Source organism: Bos taurus, chromosome 7 (assembly GCF_002263795.3).
Source record: "Bos taurus isolate L1 Dominette 01449 registration number 42190680 breed Hereford chromosome 7, ARS-UCD2.0, whole genome shotgun sequence".
Taxonomy (NCBI): Eukaryota; Metazoa; Chordata; class Mammalia; order Artiodactyla; family Bovidae; genus Bos; species Bos taurus.
In genome coordinates, this window is record NC_037334.1 from 29,580,117 (window position 1) to 29,605,803 (window position 25,687).

Sequence of the window (25,687 nt, forward strand, 5' to 3'; positions counted from 1 at the left end):
TTAAAATGGATCCCTATTCATTTTTTTTTTTTCAACATTTTAAATCAGCTAACAGGGCATGTTGTCCTTTCACATTCATCTCTGCTAAGAAAAGTTAGTTTGGACACTGATTTTATATCAACTGTTTTGCCTTAATTCTGTCTTTATAATCCACCCTCTTTAATTTAATTCTGTTCTCTTAAAATTTGTTCAACAAGCATTTTATTAGTTTTTGATTCTTCCTTTCTATCATTCTTAAGGGGAGAAAACCTTTTAAAATTTTTTACAGAAGGAAAATGTTAACCTTATAGTCTTTCCCTCAAAGAACACATCACCTTATGTGAATACTAGGATTTTTTTCTACCTGTGGGTTTGTGTGTGAGGTTAGTCCTTTTAAAAGAGCTGGATAATGACAGCATATGAGGTATGTTGTTGGTGTTCAGTTCTTTTCAGATAGAACTATCACTCTCTATCAACGGTTAATTTTCAAGTTACCTGAGAGTTTCCTTGATAAAAGTATGGATTTCTAGGCTGGTTAAAGGCTTGCTGAATCAGGTAAGAGTCCAAGAATCACTGATTTAAAACTCAAAACACTGGGGTGGCAGGTGCCCGTTTCTTTTCTATTCCTTATAGTGCCTTAATACCAAGGCACAGTGCTTTACAGAGGATAGTTGCCAAACAAATGTTTTTGTTTGAATTTCCTTTTCTGATATTAATGTTTAGATAAGGGTGGAGTTATATTTGTTTTATTAATAAACAGTTTGCTTTCAGACTGAATTTTAGAGGTTTGTCAACTTCCTCCTGCGTAATTGGGGCTGGAGAATACCTTTTACCAGCTTGACATTATTGACAATGACAAAGAAATTTGCTTTTCAATAATGCATTATCATGGTATGGGGAAGTGTTTGGAGGGCGGGGAGCAAACCGTTTTCTCTTCCAGACAACAATGCCCTGCCATAACCTTGACATGATGAACATTAATTTTACATTATACCGAGGAGTCAGGGAGAAAAATGAAAGCTCTTGCTATTGTCTCCCCCAAAAGACTGATAGCTTTCTGGCAGGAGGCTCAGCCAAGCTAAGACTGCACCCCTATCTCACATATGGTCTCTTAACCAGAATGCCAGCACATATACTGAAAATCCTTAACACATTCAACTCCATAGCTTCCATTTTAATGAGCATTTATTTAGTCTTAGTTTAGAAAACATTTGGCAAGATGTGAGATGCAGTTCTAACCTAGACTCTGTGATTTTTTTTTTTTTTTACACAATTGTTACACATGTCTAGATTTAATTTTCATCTGGTAAGCATATGGTTTGGGAGACAGAAGTCACAATGATGATTTCTAAAATTAAGACTAAATAAATCAGCTTCATGAGATAGAAAAATTGAGTAGCCTATGCTTCATTGATTAATCAGAAGCCAAAATGCCTAGAGTTAAAAATGAAGTGAAATTGGCACCTTGGACACTTAGATCATAGCCCAGATATTTGCTGAAAGATAGTAACAAATACATGGTAAAGGGAAAATAGTTAATATTTTATAAGAACTCACCCCAAATAATTAGCAAATAAGACAGTTACAGTATTATGCAGTTTTTCACCAGTTTTTGAGATAACAGCTTTCATTGAATCTCACGGTGAAAGTGTGGTGCCAAGTATTGAGGATTTCTGAATGGACTGTGATGCTTTACACTAAGAAGCTACTAACAATTTCTCAGAATAAAAAAGAAAGATTAAAAAATGTAACTATAAAAATATGTTTATCTACTCATTCGAGTTGGCAGAGTTAGTGTGTCACAACAGCATTCCTTTTATTCGGTATTTTTTGGGGGTGTGGGGATGGTCAATCAAGTGCTTCTGTTATAAACATGTACTGACTTTTTTGTGATCCATCCAGAGGTAATACATTGTCAACATGGCAAATGTTGAGGCCACACGTGTACGCACTTAGCCTGGAAACAGGCAGAACACCACCACCAATAGAGTGAGACATGGTTGTCCCCTCCACATGCATTCTAGCTTTTGCATAGTTCTAAGACACATTTCTTAAAATAGAATTCTTCTTTGTGAAATAGAGTTTACATTTTTTTTTTTTTTGAAGTGATGAGGTTGTTTGTGTCTATATTGGCTGTGCCAGATGGAAAGGTTTACTCATTAGAAGCAGCTGTTTTAGCAAATTACCTCACTACAGCATAATGACAGAATTACAGCAGACTATTGAAGAAAACCCTCTCTCTTCCCAGTGAGATCATGAAGACTAGAAACAATTTCAGTGAAATTTTTGATTTACTTTGGAAATGGTTCACTTGGACACATGGGTGATAAGATGAGGTATTTTTTGGTTCATATTTCATTCAATATTTATACATAGCAGCATAAATATAGGATATAGATTTACAATTTGATTTCTTTTTCAGCTAATGGATTCATTATCTTTGGCAGATGATCTCATTAGTTCCTTAAGTATGAATGATTCTACTGGGGAAGATTTCTCCCTTTACAATATCCCATTTAAAATATATGCATGCTTTACACGTGATCCTAGATTTCCTTATCACATCGGAGCCTCACATTTAGAGCATTATTCTTGAGATTGTTACAAGGGAATGATCTCCCCTCAGGGTTTCCTTGCCTAGTAAAATCCCCTTAGTTTTTCAGAGAAAATTTCCTTGGTAGGATGCAGTACTTATTTATCTTGAATTTCTAAATGTTGCACATAGAATTTTAACAAGGATGTAGAAATAGTATTTATATGCATGTGCAGAATGCTTATATTTGTATATGTTTGTCTATTCTCATTTTATTCTAAAAATAACCTTTTGAAGTAATGATTCACATTTACTAGAGATGGAAATTTACAGTTCAGTCATATTTGAAGACTCATTAGATTCAAGAAGCTATTAGTTGCTGAGGACACTCTGGGTAATTTTCAACAGATACCTAACTGTATCTGGTACCCTCCAACTAGAACCATCACGCCGGGAAACAGCCACCTGAGGTGTTCAGACACTTCATTAAAACAAAAACAAACTGACATATGTATGCATATTACTAGTATGGGTACCATGATATGGTGAAATTGGAGGGTCTACCGGTTCATATGTGAATTTTCATGACTGTGGTCCATGTTATTTTTTTATAACACCATGTGTGTGTCTATGACTAATATCACATAGTTTTTGGAAGATTGACACCTGAGTGCCATGACTGAACATTATGCACAGCATAATGTTATCTACATGACCTTAAGTGCTGGAATTTGGCTGTGAGAATATAGATTGTCACTTAGGGTTCATTACTATCCCAATGAGCACACTTACTGTGATAATTTAGACTCTACTTCCTATGATGGCATTTAGTAGAACTAAATTTTATAAATCTTACAAAGAATCAAGTTAATGTGATCTCTCTGTATGCATAGAAGCCTCCTTCTAAATACGCTTCACATCCGAGTGGCCTCACATTCCAGGGAAATACATACGTGTGTGTGTGTGTGTGTGTGTGTGTGTGTGAAATAGCCAGAAGTTTAGGAGAGTGGGGTGTGTGTGTGTGAAATAGCCAGAAGTTTAGAAGATGAGAGTGTTTTAATCCTATTATCTTTTGACTCTTTCTTAATGAACTAATCTTTTGGGTTCCCATCCAAAGAAATTATTGTTTCATTGCTAAATCGTGTCTAACTCTTTGTAAGCCCATTGAGTGTAGCTCACCAGGCTCCTCTGTCCATGGGATTTTCCCAGTCAAGAGTACTGGAGTAGATTGCTATGCCCTCCTCCCAGAGATCTTCCCAACCCAGGGGTCAAACCCATGTCTCCTGCATTGACAGGAAGGTTCTTCTCCATTCAGTCACCAGGGAAGCCCTCCAAAGAAATACTTCCTGATGTTCTCCAGAAATTATAGAAGCCCTGCCTTCACAGCTGTCTGGGGCATCAGCACATCAGTAAAGAACCTGAAGAAGCAGTGAAAGTGAGATCAAATCAAATGAGTCTCGCATAATGTACAAAGGTTCCCCACAAATCAGGACAAGTTACATGGGATGATTCTCAATCATTCCTGAATAACCCTTAGTGCTATGTCTCTTTTCTCATGTTTTCACATTTCTCTTAATGTCAGAGTCCACAGTGCTGAGTTAGAAGCCATCCTTGGAGTTTTAGTCACCAGTAACACCAGTGAGTCGGAGAAGGCAATGGCATCCCACTCCAGTACTCTTGCCTGGAAAATCCCATGAATGGAGGAGCCCGGTGGGCTGCAGTCCATGGGGTTGCTAGAGTCGGACACGAGTGAGCGACTTCACTTTCACTTTTCACTTTCATGCATTGGAGAAGGAAGAGGCAACCCACTCCAGGGTTCTTGCCTGTAGAATCCCAGGGACAGGGGAGCCTGGTGGGCTGCCGTCTATGGGGTTGCACAGAGTCGGACACGACTGAAGCGAGTTAGCGGCGGCAGCAGCAGCACCGGGGGAGCCTGGTGGGCTGCCGTCTATGGGGTTGCACAGAGCCGGACACAACTGAAGTGACTTAGCGGCGGCAGCAGCAGCAGCAGCAGCACCAGTGGAACAAAGAGGGAAAGATGGCTTCCAAACACAGTGGTCACCAGGGTTAAGAAAAGAAGGAAGAGCTCCACCCTGTGAACAAATTCTACTGCTGGGACTATGAGCAATTTAAGGAGGCTCCACATTCACTCACAACTTAAAGTTTCTAGGCAGATTTTCAAAATACAAGGCAGTTACACATTCTGTGCACCAAATACTTCACACTTTCTTTTCTGTTTTGGTCAGTCAGAGAACAGGGGTTCTATTCTGTTGGTCCCAAATTTCTTCAAAATATCTTGCATAGCTGGAGGTACCTCTCTGGAGACTTTAGCTGTGTTTGGTTCTGGGTGTCTCATTAAGGGGCAAATTAGCAGCTGGGGGACATGGTAAGTAATATTAATAGATGCAGAGAAGTCTGGCAGGGTGGACAAGTTAAGGAAGAGTTCTCAAAAGCTGGAGGCAACAGGACATTAAAAGCATGAGCTACAACATGGCTGAAGTCAGCTTCGTTTCATCGTATACAGAATGAACATCTAGTACGGTGTGTGCTTATTTATTAACAAAACTATTCACAGCAATTATCTGAGTCCTTAATCAAATTTAGTCTGCTCTTGAATATTCAGAAAAGATTCTTCCTGAATAATGCATAGTTTCTCTTATCCTTTTTTTTTCCCCTAAGAGTCTAATGCATCCAAATTTGCTTTTTTTTTTTCACTTTTTCATTTTAGTTTAGTATGTTTCCCTAGATTCCCCACCTCCCCGCCCCTCCATGGTAGTTCAGTGTCCAGTGTCTTCCTTGTTATTGTTCAGTCACTCAGCCAAGTCCGACTCTTTGTGACCCCATGGACTGCAGCATGCCAGGCTTTCTTGTCCTTCACCATGTCACAGAGCTTGCTCAAGCTCATGTCCATTGAGTCCGTGATGCCGTCCAACCATCTCATCCTCTGTCATGTCCTTCCCTTCTGCCTTCAATCTTTCCCAACATCAGGGTCTTTTCAAATGAGTCAGCTCTTTGCATCAGGTGGCCAAAGTATTGGAGTTTCAGCTTCAAAATCAATCCTACCAATGAACACCCAGGACTGATCTCCTTTAGGATGGACTGGTTGGATCTCCTTGCAGTCCAAGAGAGTCTCAAGAGTCTTCTCCAACACCACAGTTCAAAAGCATCAATTCTTTGGCACTCAGGCTTCTTTATGGTCCAACTCTCACATCCATACATGACTACTGGAAAAACTGTAGTTTTGACATGGACCTTTGTTAGCAAAGTAATGTCTCTACTTTTTAATACTGCATTTAGTTTTGTTATAGCTTTTCTTCCAAGGAACAAGTGTCTTTTAATTTCATGGCTGTAGTCACCATCTACAGTGATTCTGGAGCCCAAGAAAATAAAGTATCTTCCTTAATCTTTCAGTTTTGTCATCGACAAATTCAGTGACTTCTCATCTCATCCATCTTCTCAGTTGTTAACAAATATACTGAAGAATAGTGGTCTTAGTATTGATTGATCCCAAGGGAACTTTCCTATTAATCACTCCAGTCTTAAAGTTATCCATTTTTTCTTAGTCTCCCCGTTAACTCCTCTTCATCCTGTGTGCAAATTTTAAATATTCACACCACAGTAGTTTATTTATTTATTTTGCTTTATTCTTAGTATTTCTCATGAACATTTATCCTTCACTTCCACAGTTTTCATACCTCTTTGAAACTGCCTGTGTGTAATGAGGGGCTGGACTCGATGAGCTTCTTACTAACGTTCTATGATCTATCTTTGTCCCAACTAGAAACCAAACAGGTGCCAGACAAAAATAATTAGCACATCCATTAACTTGGGCCCTGTTAACACAGCCACTGTTACCTCTAATTACTGGTAGATTTCAACTGAGCTCTGCTGTCTGAGTGACTGCTGGTGAATGATAGTGTATGTGATTTGACATTCATCATACATATTGAGGACTAAGCCTTAGTCACCTTTCACACAACTACTGATAAAGGCTGAAGGGTCTAAGCTAACGGATTAAAAATATGTAGGCATGCTTGTGATACAAGAACCCGAAAGCACTTGTTGTTGCTGCTTTTGATGAGTCAGAATGTGGGCATTTTATGTGCTATAATTAAATGTGAATGCATTACAGTATTATGTGTAGCATTTTTCCTTTAGCAGTTCATATTAAAGTAGTTCAATTTTTCATGTTTTTAGGAAGCCATATACTCTAGTATAGAAACACAAATCTATAGAATAATCAAAATATATATACACACACACATTATATATATATATATATATAAGTTTAAACCCACTTTTCCCTCCTCCATTCCACTTCTACCATCACATGAAGGTACGTTGTTACAGACAGGACGTTGGGTTCCTGTTGTGGCAATGCTGTGCGTTCTCCCTGCAGAGGGGTTCCTGCTTGTTGAGCCCGCAAGTGATGAGGGGCACAAATCACAAACCATGTTGGCCGGGCTGAGAAACAAAGGGTGTCTTAGCATCACCTCCCCAACAGTATGCCAGAGACAGCCAAATTTCAATCCCTTTTGCCTTTCTTTTGGAAACAGAGCCTCCCTTTGAAGGGAGACCACTGTTCCATGCAGTCTGCAGATTATACTAGTTACTAACAATATCATCTGTGGTAGCTCTTAGAGGTGAAATGCCCTCTTTGTCCAGATCTGCTTGGGCTATGCCACTTAACTGTCCAGGGCCTTCTAGTTACAGTGCTATGGAGTAAGTAGTGCTGCTGCTCCTGCTAAGTCGCTTCAGTCATGTCCGACTCTGTGCGACCCCATAGACGGCAGCCCACCAGGCTCTCCTGTCCCTGGGATTCTCCAGGCAAGAACACTGGAATGGGTTGCCATTTCCTTCTCCAGTGCATGAAAGTGAAAAGTGAAAGTGAAGTCGCTTAGTCGTGTTCGACTCTTAGCGACCCCATGGACTGCAGCCTACCAGCCTCCTCCGTCCATGGGATTTTCCAGGCAAGAGTACTGGAGTGAGGTGCCATTGCCTTCTCCGAAATAGTGCTAGTTGTTATGTTAATAATGGTAATAATAGCAAGCATCCTTATCATCATCAGGTACTAAAGCCTGTGGGCCAAGTGCTTTCATACGTCATTTCAATATTTCTAACAACAGCTTTAAGTATTGTTATTCCTGTTACTTGAACTTGGGGAGAGTGAGGTACAGGAAAGCTTAATAACTCAATGAAATTTTTGATTTACTTTGGAAATGGTTCACTTGGACACATGGGTGATAAGATGAGGTTTTTTTTGTTCATATTTCATTTGGTATTTATACATAGCATCATAAATATAGTCACTGTGTCTCAATTTTCTTCCCTCTGTCTAAGATGGATCTAGCGAGCCCCACATCACTGTGTGGTGAAGAGGGTCAGCGCGCGCGTGTGAAGGCATTGGGGGTGTGGCTGTAGCACTGACCCCCCTTTCATTGTTCTTGCCCCACCTAGTCCTCTAAATATCTTGTGAAGTAGTAACTTGTTCTTAGGATGATGTCATTTGCTATTTTGCAGGCTAGGAAAGGAAGGCTGAAAGAGATTGAGCGATTTTCTCAGGGTGGACTCCGTGGTGAGGTAAGGCAGGCATGGCTCACCCGCAGCCCGTTTCCTGGTCCTGGAGGCTGCGTTTGCTCTTGTGAGGGCAGGGTCGCCCTCTTGTTCACTGTGTCATCCGGCCCGCTCCACGTGCGTCTTCCCAGGGCGTTTGGTTACTGCTCCTGGAAGCAGTTCCCTTGCACGGATGTCTGAGAACTCTCGCCGTGGATCCCAGGCTGGAGGCCTGCATCGTAACCCTCCTGGTTTATTCCCATAAATAGCGAGTCAGCTGGGAATAGTCACCAGACCCAGGCCTTCTCATAACTGTTCCTTCCACCCGGCTTTCGCTTTCTTGCCCCTTGTACACACATGGTGCACAGGTTCAGTTCACTCACAGTTTAGACTCTGTGCGGCTCAATCCCAGGGCCTCAGGCACTTAGCTCTCTCTGTTTCCCCACCATGCCCACTGCACCTGTGCTTTCTGTGTGTGTGTTCATTTAATTAATAAACTTTATTTTTTAGAGCAAAGGTTCACACCAAAACTGAGTAGAAAGTAGAGTCCCCATATACCCTTTGTCCCCACACACCACCACCTTTTTTTTTTTTTTTTGAAGCTCATATAACAATGTGACTTTCCCATCCGGGTCTTTGTATCTGAAATGCTACTTCTCAGTTGAACTGCCCTAGCCCAATGCAATAAAGAGCCCATCACAATAACTGGGGTACTGTACATTACTATTCTAAGCATATATTTTATTGGAAGTCATATTCCTCTGAAAGCTGGCATTTCGTTGGCCTCCTTTGCCTTATAGAAACCCTGCCGCTATGACAATGGGTAGGAGCAAAAGTAATGATCTTTTCCACATTTCAGAGCAAGAAAGGAAGTGTGAAAGAGAGAGAGCGAAATCACACAGTCATTTCCAGCCATTTGTGTTAAAATACAAAGAAAACAAGGCACGTTTAAAAATGATGTGCCGGGCAGCCTCCATTAATATTTATTTTGGCATTAATATTGATAAGAAAGTACTTTGTAGCTGGGCTTTGCCGCCTCCCCCAATGTCCTCCAGCTGTCTGTTCTTGGGGCTGGTGGCCATTAGCTCACGTCTCCCTCTGTACCCAGAGCCTCCGAGAGTGTTGGCGGGCCTCCAGCTCACTTACGCTTAAATGGACACTCAAGCTCCAACGGACACACAGCTAAATAGAGGCCAATAATTCAATACAGTATGACTGTACTGGGGCTGCTAGTAAATCCATCAAGCAGTAAATATCATCTGAAGCCAATGCAAGCTTTTATCTTTCCAATTTTTTTTTTTTGTATGTCTGAGCGAAGCCCAGGCATTCAGCGAATCATGTAATTTATTCTGCTGTGCCAAGCCTGGGCTGTCTCAGGCATCATATTGACTTTTTTTTTCCCCCATCTGTCAGGGGCAGTCAGCAACTCCAGTATTGTAGGAGCGCATCACATTACAGCTATTTATTTATTTATTTCTGCTGCCGCTTGGTAGAATGATTGGGCAAGAACACATTATCTCAGATCAACGAATACTAAGAAAAGCATCTGAACATCATTATGACAGCATGTTAAACATTTGTCCTCCCCAGTTTGGTAAATCAGCAAGTGTATTTCGGGCAAATGCTTGTAATTGTTCATAAAGGGCTCCCTACTGTAGAGTTATATTAAGCTGAAAATATGGCCTGTTATTTTCTTCAGCTCTTTAGGTCAGCAGTGATGCCAATATATTGTAAATAACGCTGAACGGCTGTTGTAGTGACTCGTTCTGTGTGTGTGTGTGTGTGTGCGTGCACATGCATGCACAGACACACACTGCTGTGTCTCTGAATGTTGCAGCATATTTTGTGCACATGTGTAGGTCAGTGTGACATAAACTGCTCTATGCAGAATGATTAGGTTGATAATCAGGTTGTGGTTTCCAGTGGTTAGAAGATACCTTGTCTTCCACTAATCATTCTAAATTTAGAGTGGTAACAAAGTTCCTTTGGTTATTCTTGCTGTCTTACTGAAAACCTAAGAATTATAAACCCTAAATTTGAATGTTGCTTTTGAAGTGTCTTGGTCTTGCTTCTATACGTAACCTCCAAACTGAACAGAGAGGCAAGAGGAAGATGGATGTCCCCAAAGGCCTTCCTTCACGATGGGATCTCAGAGCATGAGGACAGCTGAAGCCAGTGGTACGTAGAGTGACTGGAGATGACACACCAGGCCCAGCCTGCTGCCCCCTGAAGACTTGCCCCTCAGCCCTTCTCCAAAACCAGGCATTCTACTTCTGAGATTCAGTTTCACTGTCAGTTGATTCCATTTGATTAGTGTCCAGCTCTTGAGAGCACACATCACAGAAAAGTATTGTAAAGTAAGTGTCTTGATCTTCTGTAAGTAAATAAATATATGTTCTAAATATCCTTCCTAGAAGCAGTGATGCAATGTGCACAAATGGAGCAGCGCCTTAGAATCAGCTATGTTGTTTGCCAACTTCTCCTAAAAATACTGTTTTAAAAAAGAACAGACCTCTTCGTAAATGACTGTAAGTGAGGCAATTCATATTTTGAACAGAGGCAGAATCAACATTGTTTTGAGAACCTGGTTCCTCCATATGTATGATCAACTTTTTATAAAGTAACATCCCATTCCTTTGGAAGGCTTTGCTTTGCACTCTTTGAAAAAAATACCTGTGGATTGTACTTGAAAGAAAGTATCTCCCTGTGGATTGATCGTGAAAAATGACTTTGTATTTCATGCTCCGTTATTAGTGTCACTACCTCAGAAAATGTCAGAGTGGTTTCTCCTGCCACATCTGACTGGGAGAATCTGGGTAAACCTGAGTCTTGTTCTGAGATGGGATGAAGTCATGGCTCACACTCGGGTGTATAGTTAGATGCATTCTCTGCCTCCACACAGCAGAGAGCATCAATGCATATGTTTATTTCCCCTTTATTAACCTGCAGTTAGGAAGGCCTGCACAGTATACACTGCTCTTTGTATTCCAAAGAGCAGCCACACTGTCTTTCTAAAGAAACATTAAAAGGCAACTCACCGAGCCATTTTCCAACACCTGAGAGCAATTAATGTAAGCAGAGACAGGAAACATCATCAATTATTTAAAATAAAATGAATATGTAATGCTGACCTTCTCCAACTGCCATCAGTTTTGTACTTACACCTGAATAAACTCAAGGGAACACAAAACCCACAAGGTACTTCACTCTGCAGTTTGCAGCAAGGCAGGCAGTGCTTGCGGGGAGAGCTGCCTGTCGGTGGCATGTTCAGCCCAGAGAGGGCTGTGCCGGAGCCCAGGGCACCTGATGAAGGCAGGTGGACCTCCAGTTCCGAGAATGCAGCAGCATCTGTGACCAGGAGTTTCGTGTACGAGCTCCCCATGGCCACCAGTTTCTTTCTTTACCTTATACGCCCTCCATCTTAAGGTGAAGGGCTAATATTTCTATTATGGTGAATTTCTGAATATAGATATGTGTGTATGCAGTGTATATGCTTAGTTGCTCAGTCATGTCTGACTATTTGTGACTCCTTGGACCGTGGCCTGCCAGACTCCTCTGTCCTTGGGATTCTAGGGGAGAATACTGGAGTGGGTTGCTAAGCCTTCCTTCAGGGGATCTTCCCAACCCAGGGCTCGAACCCAGGTCTCCTGCATTGCAGGTGCAGTCTTTACTGTCTGAGCCACCAGGGAAGCCTGTGTGTATGCACATATATATTGTTATTTCTATTTATTCACTCATATAAAGTCATTAGTCTTTTTTGTTTTACAGTTACCTTGTCTGTCTTGGGGAAAAATAGGAAGTGGTAAATGTGGGGTGTGCTTATTTGGGAAGCCCAGAGAGATGTGTTTATATAGCTGCAGTATTGAGTTGCTGGAATTAAATGAATCATCTGCTTTCTGAACAAAGAGTCTTTCGGCAAATAGGAGAGCCTAGACATTCTCTAAGGGCAGTGTCACCGACGGTGGTTAGGGGAGGGGACAGGAAGGGAACATGGAATTTACTACCTCATGTAATTGTTGCTCATGGCATATGGCGTGAGCCGGGATTTGGCACAGCAATGGTTGAAGATTTTCAGAGCAAAGCCTATTAGACACGAAGTACAAAAAGTTCTTTGTGACTGTTCAAGCTAAACAAGGCTTGAAGTGCTGGTGTCTAATTTACCCCTGATTTGAATTAGCGTTTCCAAGAAAACTCACAGAAGACCTCATGCAGAATGACCCAGACTTCCACTTTGGCCATTGTCTTAAGATCCCCTTACCCATCTTCTGAAACCTGGGCTAATAGTTCTTGGTTACAAGTCTCAGTCATGGCTACTGAGGCAAATCTGACTTTTAGTTTCTGGGACCAGATTTATCAGTGATACTCCTTGGGTTATTATGAAGAATCTTCCTGTGTTTCTGCAGTAAAGACTTAATTTCTTTTTTAAGGAAATTATCCATTCATCTTGGCGCAGAGCCCAATCAAACAGGTTTCTTTTGAGAAGCTTAAAAAAAAAAAAAGACAAGGAGGGGATCATTTGCTAATGCTAATTACGGATAAACAGCAATAAATTTTTTATGCTATCCTCATAATCCTATGGCCAAAAAAGGCTTTGTTGCTTTTAATATGATGTTACGCATCTTAAACTTTTATGTGAATAAGTGGCTTTAGGGGAAACGCTAACAAAAAGAATGTTTTTTTTTTTTCCACTGCATTCTTTATCACCACCATATCAGATTTCCTCTCTCACACAAAGAGAGGGTGCTGGGTTTTAGAAATTCATGCTAAGAATTTGCACTGGAATAGTGTAAACAAAATTCTTAGACAGCATGGAACAATCTTTTCACTCAGCTATTCCTGATTAATTAGCCATCTGTGCAACTGAGGCACTAGGAACATTCACCCTTGGTGTGCTTTGAATTCCCACAGCCATAGGTGGAAGCCAGAGCCTCAGGGTCTCTTGAATATCATGAATCTGTTAATTTCAATGACAAGTATATGGTAGTGTTTATATCTGGGCATAAATGGTTAAAAAACACACACCCAAAATCAAAACTGGGCTAATACGGTTGGCAAATAAAGAATGGAAAAGGAACTGTGGTTTAAACATATTAGGAAAAACTATAAAGTTCATGATTCTGGGGAATTGTTTTTCAAGATAAATAACCAGGAAGCTGTGACCCTATCCAAAAGGCATGAGTTAATATAGAATTGTCTCATAGATTCTATGTCAATCAGAGTCACTGAGCCCAGAAATTGGTAGAAAAAGGGACATTTCCCAGATTATGGAATCTCAAGCAGAATTTGAAGGGGCATATTAAATGAAAACTCAGCTTTTTAACTGCTGTCATTGCAGAAATCTCTGCCAAATCATAACTTAAAGGCACAGTACCCTAGACTATGGTGCTGAGTCAATTTAGAGCAATCATCCAGGGAAAGACTGAGTATTCTTTGCAATCAGGTCTTCCCAATGCAGAACGTGAACATCGAAGGCAGATGGCGTGGGCCAGAATCTGATGAATGGGTGAATGGAGTGAGGAGCAGCCCCGGGATGGACAGAGATATTTCCCTCAGTCATCGCAGGGAAGGCTCTTCTCCATAGTAAGGCACTGTTGTCAAAAATCCCTTGCCAACTGGAGCAGAAGTTTAGTTTGGCCTTAATACCAGGGGAAGTAAGACTGGGCAGTGGGGAGATGGGGTGACGGGACTCTCAGGGCCAGGGGCCAGAATCATTTGCTTGACACTGTGGAGGAGCCAACACAGGAAAAAAAGACACCATCATTTGCACTGCCTTTTTATTGGCGTATAATTGATTTGCAATGTTGTGTTAGTTTCTGTGGTACAACGCAGTGAATCAGCTCTATGTGTACATATATCCCCTTCCTCCCACGCCCTGCTCCCATCCCACCCCTCTCGGTCATCACAGAGCACTGGGCTGAGCTCCCTGTGCTGCACAGCTGCTTCACATATGTCAGCGCCACTCTCCCAGTTCATCTCACCCTCTGCCTCCCAGTCATGTCCATGTGTACTGCCTTTAGATTTGGGCTTTCAGCAGTGTATTTCATACTGTATCATGTAATATTTTCTTTGTCATAGTCTTAACATCACATCTGTATATTTGTGTTTGGGGTTTTTTTTGTTGTTGTTGTTTTGTTTAAATCTGTTATGTTTGGAAAGGGTATCCCAATGCCTATACTTCTGTCCAAGGAGTTAGATCCTTGAAAAGTATTCTGGTCGGCAAAATCACCTTGACAGGATAAGGACAATTAGGAGATTAATAGAAAAATAAAACCCATACAAGTCCTTAAAGGCATCCATTTCCAGAAGGAAACAGCTTTAGAGCACTGTGAGGTGTCTTTGCTTTTCCATTCTCCTTCGGCTGCTCAGAAGCTGTGGACGTGGCCCGGCTCTGTCCATAGTCCCTCAAGTTGTCTATGTTATGCACGCTAAGCCATTTTTTAAATGTGTTTGTAAATATGATGGCAGATTGCACATGAAAACATTTTGGTGTGAAATGTAAAGCTACGTTATCTCAAGCCCACAACTAGCAACAGTTTAGTGTGTGAAAGATCACTATATACTCTTTGTAGTTGGGGCATATATGGCTGTATACTATATTCATGCTTCTGTCAGCAAATGATACTGTTAACTCTCTTTTCAAGAAATAATTTAATCCTTCTCAATGAATGATGCCATCTTTCTGAAGTTCTTAGTTGGAGGCTAAGATCCATAGGTATAGCTACACATTGCAAGATCCATCCCTATATAGATGTGTTTCAAAGGAGCAAAGAGTGTGTGTGGTAAGACCGTGGAGGGAAGTAGTGTGGTTTATTGAGAGGAATGAAAGGAAGCCACGTGGATTAGATGGCCTTAAACAAAGTGAGGAAAGATAACATGTTGTAGGCAGTGTTGAAGCCTTAAAAAATCCAGACCAGACTTAATAGCAGTGGCAAAGTATTGGAAAGACTTCAGACTGAGGCTGGAAAGAAGGCACTTACATCAGCAGAACTTCATCATGGATTGAATATGGGGATGAAGGACAGAGAGCTCTCAGGGGAAAGTGCTCAGATTTCTGCTTGATTAGCTATATGTGTGGTGTCTTGATGGTGGTAAAGTAGAAAATTGGAAGCAGGCTTTCAAAGAATGATCCTGACTTTGGTTTTGGATGTGATGGATAGCTTTGGAGTATCCAAGTGGAGATGCCATGGGGCAGCTTGAAAATAATAAAGCATATCAATCTCCATAACACACACGGAGCTATACGCATCATATAACCTGCTAGGCAGATGAAGAAAAATTCTCCAAAAGACAAAAACTGTAATATTTGACCAGTAGTTCAGATGCTTTCAAGTAAATGGCAGTTCCCCTTTCAAATAGCTCCTTTGAAGTTTGTTTAATATGTAGGTCTCTTCTTTCCCTCCCTAATGAATTTTATCATACTTCTCTCCACAACTTGAGTTTCAAAAGCCTCTTTCTTCCCTTGCTTATTACCTCAAGCATTTTTCAGGGAGTATTGATTTTAACTGATAAAAAGAGAGCCTGTCATTTTGAAGAAACTGAGTTGTTACAGTTGTGGGACTTTTGGCTGGTGAAGGTCTCCCTTTATTAAATTTAGATTTAACTTCTAAATCTGGCCCTATTTTCTCACAATAAATAAATCAGGTCTGAGGCTCAAAAGAAAATTTTAGATCATCTGTGTATAAGTGTGGCCATGGATGAAATTGCCTAAGAAAATAGACAAGCATGGTAAGAAAGACACTCCTCTTAGAGTTTTTACTCAGCAACTTTTATCCCGAACTATTTAAATGTACGAGTTATTGCATGGGTTAGACATAATTTTTTCATGTTAAATTTTACCTTTTATTGTAGTTATTGGCATCACATAATGCTAGTTTAATGGCCTTATCTATATGTTATAAAGAGTGTCTAACTGCTTATATATTTTATCAAAATACATTTCTTACACTTTGGTCTCCCATTTCTATGAAGAAGAGAAAGCATACAGATGACATAGCTGCCATTAGATCTTTTTAAATGAGAGGGTTAAACAGTAGCATATGCAAGGATCCTGTTTTATACAATATGACAAATGCTAGCAAATTTAAGAATTGACTACAGAAAAAAACATCCCTTTTCCTCTCTGCTGTAACCTTCTTTTTAAAAATAGAAACACAGAGCATGGATAATCTGAAAATTAGATAATCCATTACAGGATAATCAAGAGCTGACGGTATAAGCAAATATTAAGGATTTTATACATCATTACCCATCAAAACTCTTATTCTTTGAGCTTTTCAATACATGTACTTTATTCTGTACACATTCTCATAGGAAGGTGAAGGCTCTCATGAGAATCCTGTAAACTACTTTTGGCAGAAGCAAACAAAGAAAGCCTCATTGGTCACAGGGAGCTGGTTCTTTGTGCATGGACGCTGAAGGCGTCAAAAGAACATTGCTGTAAGAGTAGTTTAGTGATCACCTCTGTGTACAGCAGACTGAGTCTATGACTCATGTATTATTGGAACTGGATTTTAGAACTGGGCTTGATAAAACTCTGTAAATTGGGTCCTTATACACCATTTATTTACATTTGTTTTCAAATAATGGATTTGTGAAGGACTGGGCTCAGTTGGTAAAGAATCTGCCTGCAATGCAGAAGACCTGGGTTTGATACCTGGGTCAGGAAGATCCCCTGCAGAAGGGAATGGCTACCCACTCCAGCATTCTTGCTTGGGAAATCCCATGGACAGGAGAGCCTGGCGGGCTATAGTCCATGGGGTTGCAAGAGTCAGACACGACTTGGTGACTAAACCACCACCGCACCACAAAGGACCTCAAAAGACCCTTTTCATCTCCACTTCAAATATTCAAATATGGAGGACGCTTGGAACATTTTAACTGGCTAATGGATGTTATAGACCCACCTGCCTGTCCTTCTGCACCGTCATGTCTAATCATCTTTGTCCTCAAACATTTATGCAGCTGGTAGCTGTACTGGACCCTTATTTCCCTAACCATGTTCAGTCTTTTTGGTTGATACTGATTTTTGTCTAGGGTGTCCCTGGTGGCTCAGATGGTAAAGCCTCTGCCTGCAATGCAGGAGGCCCGGGTTCAATCCCTGGGTCAGGAAGATCCCCTGGAGAAAGAAATGGCAACCCACTCCAGCACTCTTGCCTAGAAAACTCCATGGAGGAGGAGTCTTGTAGGCTACGGTCCATGGGGTCACAGAGAGTCGGACATGACTGAGGGACTTCACTTTTTCAGTTTTTGTCTTAGGAGATCGATTGTGATTGTGGAATGACTGGCCTCTGGTCACAGTCACTATTTGTTGTTCTGATTACTTGACCTAGCCCAGAAGCATCTTTTTAGTTCTTTTTCCTGGCTCCTTCTTTTCTGTAATTGCCTCACCTTTCCCCCACCCTCCCCAAGCTCAAGTATTACTACCTCTACTCAAAAGTTTTAATCAGCATCTCCTTGGGAAAAAAAAATAGGAAAAGCTCCTTGGCATGCCATTCTAGGCCTTCACTCTCAACGGACACTCTTGACCTTAGGAACCCTTGGGGATAGACTGTCTCCAAAATTGGACCTTTACCTGTATGTCCATTTGCCAGCTCCTTCTGGTGTTCTTCTGCTCATATCCTACCAGCAAATCTCTGCTTATTCTTGCAGGTTTGCTTCAAATATTTCCTCTTCTGCAAACCTTTCCTTACTCACCCCATAGAATTATTTCCCCTTTGTGATTGGGTGTCACTTAGTTCATATGTTCATCCCTCTGGTCCACTGCTTATCCGATTCTGGGATGTCTTATGCTCATTGTGCTGTGACTGTCTCTTTTAGTGGAAAATGAGCTCTTCAGAGACAGGATTGATGTCTCATTCATCTGGAACCATCAGCACCTAAAACAGGGCTCACTCAAAGCAAATGTATTGATTTAGTTCCGGCTCCTAAAAGAACAGTAGGAGATAGGGCTGGAATTTGAATCTCGTTTGTAACAGATGTTGTAAGAAACACTGGAGAATGAATCTTTCTTGGTGTATTTACTGACTCTGCTATATTGGAGAAGTTATTTTTTGTTAAAGCTCAGTTTCATCAACTCTCTCAAGATAATGGTTGTTGCTATTCACTCATTTCTTGATTCTTCTCTAATTCTGTGAGTGTGACTGCAGTTATTAGCGCTTGTATAGGTAAGTGGAGTCATGTGACTCATTCTGGATGATTTTTGAAAGGAAGCGGTGTGCATTGTTTCCCACCCAGACATCTAATGGTTTGTGCAAAGCCCTCACAGCTTTCTCCTCCTCCTCTAACAACAAGTGGCAGCATTCAAGACAGTGGCTGCTTCGTAAGTCTGGGACCTTGAGTAACTAAGATAAAAACTAGTTTCTGTGACCCATGATGTACAAACAGCAGGGGCAAGAAAAAAATTTCTGTTTTCTAAAACTACTGAAATCAAATACTTGGAGGACATCCTGATAGAGATCTCTTAGAGAATGATCCCTTTTTCCCATATCATCCTGAGCTCCTCCTGTCATGAAACTCACACTGTATCCTAAGGACTTAGATATGTGGATACATGTTCTTGGTGGACTATTCTCTGTGGTTTTCCTGGACCATTTGTATCTATATCTGGGAAGGTTATCAAAAAATTCAGATTCCAGGACTCCTGCCCACTAGTAATGAGTCAAATTCTTAGACAGTCTGGCCAAAGAGTCTGTATTTTCAATAAGCCCTCTCAGCACTATTATAAATTTCATGAGGAGCTGTGTGTCTTGCATTTGCATTAAGTGAGATTGCATTAAGTTGATTTGCATTAAGTGAGAATATCAGTTCTTGAAGGGTAAGGACCTTCTTTATCTTGTGCATATTCTGTTTCAGTATCCAGCACAGGGCTAAGCTCATGGTTCCTAGGTAATCAGTGCATAATCATTGGGTATAGTGGAAAGAGGACAATAATTCTTGCCCTTCCCATCTCAGGGGCATTGTTTGAGGATAAAATAACAAGGATGTGACATCCCTTTGTGTGCAGAAAATTAATATACATAACTATCACAACAAACCGTATCGTGACTATTTCTTTAATAACACTGTTATGTTTAAGCCCTTAATGGCTCACTAAAACTCACTACTATATGCTGGGCACTCTTCTAAAGGCTTTCTGAGAATTTGAATCGCTTTAATCTTCCCAAAAGTCTTGTAGAGAGAGACTGTTTGTTTTTTGTTTTTCCCTGCCTATTTTGCAGATGAGAAAACCAAGGTTCAGGATTATCATTACGGTCAAGGTCACATAGCTGCTAAGTGCTAGATCAGTGGTTCTTGAATTTGACCAAGCACCAGAATCACTGGGAAGGTTTGTTGAAAGATCAATTGCTGGGCATGGTCCTGAGAGTTTCTGATTCAGTAGGTCTGGAATCAGGTCTGAGAATTTACATTTCAAGCAAGTTCCCAGGTGTTGCTGATGCTCCTGATTTGGACCTTGGTTGAGAACTGTTAAGTCAGAGCTAAATTTGAATCCAGAAATTTTGATTCCAGAGCCTCTGTTCTTAATATTTTCTTCTATTTTACTACCATCTTGTCATTATGGTCTTAATTTATTGTTGGTTATAGGTAAATACATGATCTGAAAAGTCAATGCCAACTACAGTTGGATGTTTCTTATTACTATTTCAGAATTACAAAATGGATTTCTTTCCTCATAGAATCCTTAATAGGTGAGCTACATTGGAAAATTTTTAAATTTTTATAAATTGAAAGCAAGAATCATAACTGGGGACAAATTACTGGCCAGGATTTTTAGCTGTATTTGTTGCACTTGGTCTGCCAATAGTATGTGTCCTATTCATCAGATGCCTTCAGCCTAGATATGTTTCCTTCCTTTTACTTCTTGTGTCCTAAGCACAGGATAGTTCTATTTCTGTGAGTTTAAAGAGACATGAATAAAATGGAGCTATTTTTTTTTTTTTTTTACAAAATTTGGAAATTCTCCCTGAATCCTAAATCCTGAAATAGTTAAAGTAAGATTGATTTCATGTTTTCTCTTTTCTAGAATGAAACAAAAAAAGCACTATTAAATGAATAATTTACATGTAAACAGAATACACAGCTGGAGCTAAAAGTCCAAGATGACCCTTCTAAATTTAGTACTTTTCAGTGGGCCTTTGTTTCTTGCAAATGTCCCTGGACTTATGCCAAATTCAACTTCCAGTTCTAAATAGAGGCTCTGGTTTTCTTTTTAGTCAGTGTCAAAGAGACCTCAATGTCTACGCAAATTAGATATATCTATCTTGTAGAACATCCATGTTGAATCTGGCCTTTATTGCTGTAAGTTATAATGAATGTGTGTACACTTTGAACTGAATTCCTGCTGCTCTACTTAATGAAATCAAGTTGTTGTAAAATAACAAATACATCATCTTTGAAAAACCCCAAACTCCAAGGACAGTTATTTTCTTCACTGCTTTCTGTTGATAGTCTATTACTCGGTATTGGACAGCAACCTCCTGACACAGAAGCTGTTCTGCTCTCTTATGTCCGGAGCCATTACTCAGTGACGGACAGCAGCCTTCAAATAGAGAAGCCAGTCCAATCTTATGTGTTCAGACTGACACTCACAAGGGCTTTGGCGTGCCAAGAGAGGACCACAGAATTTGCCCATTTAAAAGAAACTATCAATATGTTTCATAATAAGTACAGGCTTTAAACTCTCCTGTATAAGGTGTTTTAAGGGAAAACATTTTGATCAAATAAAACTAGAAGTACAGGAATTAAGAAAGATAAATTTTTAAAAAGTTGTATTTGTTTTTTGAAACAATTATTAATTCAGGAAATATCCTGAATGTCAGCTGTTGCCCCCAAAATCTATTTTTAAAGTTAAAACTTATATTTACAGTATTTTGACTACATTTTCTTTCAAATTAAGGCAGCAAATGAAGTTTAAGAGGGAAAAATATGAAAAAGAAGGATATTATTGATTTATAATGTAATACTTCTCTTGTGGTTCAGATGGTGAAGAATCTGCCTGCAATGCAGGAGACCCAGGATCGTTCCCTGGGTTGGGAAGATCCTCTGGAGGAGGAAATGGCAACCCACTCCAGTATTGCCTGGAGAATTCCGTGGACAGAGGAGCCTGGTGAACCCAGTCCATGGGGTTGCAAAGAGTCAGACATGACTGAGCAACTACCACTACAATAGATATATGTTAGAATCTAAAGGTTATGATCAACATTAAGAAGAATAACAATTTGAAGCATTTTCACACATTTGGTAACAGCTCAAAACAAGGCAAATAAAATAATACCACATTTATGACAACAAAATCACAGCAGCAAATAGTAAGTGGTAATGTGCCTGATTTTATTAACAATACCAGTTCAAATGTTAGGAATAAAAATGAAAAAGCAGAGACATATGAATTGCATCACAAATAAGCATCACAGAAGAAAGATTCCTACAGGTCATACCATAGCATTCATTAAATATGTGAGTGAGAGTGTATCATCATGGTAAGACAACACAAGCAAACTCCGAAGTCAACGCAATTGAACACTGCTGGGGCCATAACTGTCATAGGAGTCACCGTGTTACAAAAACCCCTGCTAGAGACACTACACTAATAGAATTGCATCTAGCTGCAACTAACAGAATCATCTGCCCAGAAGCTTAAACTGGTCAGCTTTGATATGTTTCATGTATGATGATATCTGAGGGGCAGGAGCCCTTGAGTGGGTCACTGGCTCACTATTACTATCATGGCACTAGGCTTCTGACTTCTCCTCTGTCCTTCTCAACTTGTGACTTCTCTGCTCCTGGATATAAGATGGCTCTTGCACTTACAGGCATTGAACCATGGTTTCACGCAGGGAGAAAGAGAAAGGGTGAGAAAGAGGAAAAGTTGTGTCATCTAGCACGGGTTTTCCTTTCTGTTTGAGAAGGAACACGCATCCTGGCTTCTGCAGATACCTATGAGCCCAGACTGTGACTGATAACTGCCCCTAGCTGCAGTGGAATCTGAAAAGGTGATTATATCAGTTCTTGAGCCTGCTCGGAAGAGAAAGACGAAGGCAAAAGGACTTGCACATGGCTTTTCATGAACTAATCCAGTGTGCGCACCACAATAACACTGGTAGGGCAACCACTAGAACATTTTTTTTTTTTTTTACTGGAGATAATCCTGCTTCCTGTAAACCTTTCCCAGTGGTGCTCCTGCATGGGAAACTTTAGTTAAGGGTACATTTGTAGAAGACATCTTGGTAAACAACAGGTCTTCTGGAGAGGTCTCTGCTGGAAACAGAACTTTTAAGGATACTTTTGCTGAGGTGTTTCTGCCTTTGTCAAACCAAGAACTGTTAGGGCAGTAGAATTAAACAGTCTTACATATACCTGGAGCTCCCAAGGACAAGTGTTCTCAGAGACACTGCAGCCTGAACTCCTGCAGTGAATAAGGTGATCTTCCATGTACTGGAGTTGGTACTTCATCTAATTATGGAGAGCAGTCTTATTTCCCTCCTTTCTTTCCCTTCCTTTCAAACTGATACACTAAAGGCCTGCCAGGCATAAGAAAGGACCCACTGCTAAGCCATCTACCCATTTAATGACCTCTCCTTCAAATACACAAAGACCTAGTCAAAGCTTCGAGATTACTGTTAATAAGTATTTGATTAAATCTTTAGCCAAGGGCCCTCCAATGCCTTGATGCCTATCTGGGGGAGGTGTGTTTTTATTCCCCAAATTACATCATGTTCCCCTAGTAATATGTATAATTGCCTGTCCTGCTGAGTGAGGCTGCGTTACATATGAGCTAAGCGAACTCTATGACAGACCTCATTCAAGTCTGGTAGTGATATCTGTCAACTTTCTGAATGCCCAGCATCTTCCTATTTGAGAGAATGACATAATGTGTGAGTCTTGATAGAATTCACAACTCTGCCACCAGCCAAAGGGAGCTGGAATTCTGGGATCATATTCAAAATGCTAAGCAACTCCTCTAGGACAGGCACCAACCAAATAGAGTCAGCCCTGGTTGAATGTTGGCACCAGTGTTTACTGGTAGGAGTTCAGCCTTGGGGCAGGGTCTCCCCACTTCTCCCACCTAAACCAACTGGAAAGTGAGTAGAGTCACTGTTCAGCCAACTGAATCCTCCTGCATAGGGCTTTCTGTTTTGATTGAATGATTGAAAAAGAGAGGGCTAGTTCAGATTCATCCAAACAGTAGCATTGATGTCCTCTGGGGACAATGTCCTGTGGTGGACAGTGAGCCTGCAAACACCCTACCATGTTCTGTGTTTTCTGGCCAAGGTGTTATTTAAAATAATCACATGTGTACCCCAGCATTCATCACAGCACTGTTTACAATGGCTAGGGCATAGAAGCAACCTAGATGTCCAACATCAGATGAATGGATAAGAAAGCTGTGGTACATATACACAATGGAATATTACTCAGCTATTAAAAATAATGCATTTGAATCAGTTCTAATGAGGTGGCTGAAGCTGGAGCCTATTATACAGAAAGAAAAACACCAATACAGTGTATTAACACATATATATGGAATTTAGAAAGATAGTAATGATGACCCTATATGCAAAACAGCAAAAGAGACACAGATGTATAGAATAGACTTTTGGACTCTGTGGGAGAAGGTGAGGGTGGGATGATTCAAGAGAATAGCATTGAAACATGTATATTACCATATGTGAAATAGATTGCCAGTCCAGGTTTGATGCATGAGACAGGGTGCTCGGGGCTGGTGCACTGGGATGACCCTGAGGGATGGGATGGGGAGGGAGGTGGGAGGTGGGGTTCAGGATGAGGGACATATGTACACCCATGGCTGATTCATGTCAATGTATGGCAAAAGCCACTACAATATTGTAAAGTAATTAGCCTCCAATTAAAATAAATCAATTAATTTAAAAAAAAGAAAAGAATCATTTCTGTGCTTCCTGCCTCTTGGTTCTCCACAACTGCCTTGCTATTGCTACTGCTATGGCTAAGTCGCTTCAGTTGTGTCTGACTCTGTGAGACCCCATGATGGCAGCCCATCAGGCTCCACCATCCCTGGGATTTTCTAGGCAAGAACACTGGAGTGGGTTGCCATTTCCTTCTCCAATGCATGAAAGTGAAAAGTGAAAAGTGCAAGTGAAGTTGCTCAGTCATGTCTGACTCTTAGCAACCCCATGGACTGCAGCCTACCAGGCTCCTCCATCCATGGGATTTTCCAGGCAAGAACTGCCTTAGTTTCTATCAATACCATTTTCCAGGCAAGCTTCTTCCCTCCCAACTCCTCTGTAAACACCTAACACTTTCTCAATTAATCTCTTTGTTTTAAAGATAACCAGATCTTGTTTATGATTTTGATCCCAGGAATTCTGGTCAAGAATAAACTGAAGAGAGGCATCCACTGCCTGCTTTATTCCTCCTTTCTGCTTGGCCAGCCCTGTCCTCACAAGGCTTTGGGGAAGAGGGAGACGCACACAGGAGGGGAAAGAAGGCTATCTTTCTGTGCCAGTCTCAAGGATTTCCACTAAGAAAGTCCTACTTCCTGCCTCCCTTGCTTCTTCTCTCTCAAGAGCATGAGCAGGAGACTTCTATGTTTTTCCCACTGTAAGCCATACACTGGGGGAAATGCAGTAGGGGGAGTATATGTCATGTCCTGAAAGATGCTGAGTATGTCCTTAGTTAAGAATTAGTCATCAGTCATGTCTGACTCTTTGTGACCCCGTGGACTATAGCCCGCCAGGCTCCTCTGCCCATAGAATTCTCCAGGCGAGGATACTGCAGTGGGTTGCCATTACCTTCTCCAGGGGATCTTCCTGATCCAGGGATCAGACTGGGTCTCTTGCATTGAAAGCAGATTCTTTACTGTCTGAGCCACCAGAGAAGCCCCCAAGTATGTCATTAATAGCAAATCATTTTGCTTTTGTGAATTGATTGGCTAGGAAATATTTACCCCACATTTGGCTCTAGTATCTTATTTACTATGGCACCCAAGTAGATATGGTATATAAAAGTTATTTCTGTATACTGCCTTTGTGACCAGATATATACACTCCATAAAAATAAAATTAATTTGAAATAAGCAAAATGGGATTAAGGAAGAATGTCTACAGGTATGAAATTGGTGCATAAATTGTATGCCAAGAAATCCTATATCTTCTAGAAGTAAGCCAGTTTAGTTCAGTCGTTCAGTCATGTCTGACTCTTTGCGACCCCATGAACCGCAGCACGCCAGGCCTCCCTGTCCATCAGCAAGTCCCAGAGTCCACCTAAACCCATGTCCATTGAGTCGGTGATGCCATCCAGCCATCTCATCCTCTGTCTTCCCCTTCTCCTTCTGCCCACAATCTTTCCTAGCATCAGGGTCTTTTCAAATGAGTCAGCTCTTCACATCAGTTGGCCAAAGTATTGGAGTTTCAGCTTCAACATCAGTGCTTCCTATGAACACCCAGGACTGATCTCCTTTAGAATAGACAGGTTGGATCTCCTTGCAATCCAAGGGACTCTCAAGAGTCTTCTCGAACACCACAGTTCAAAAGCATCAATTCTTCGGCACTCAGCTTTCTTTATAGTCCAACTCTCACATCCATACTTGACCAATGGAAAAACCATAGCCTTGACTAGATGGACCTTTGTTGACAAAATAATGTCTCT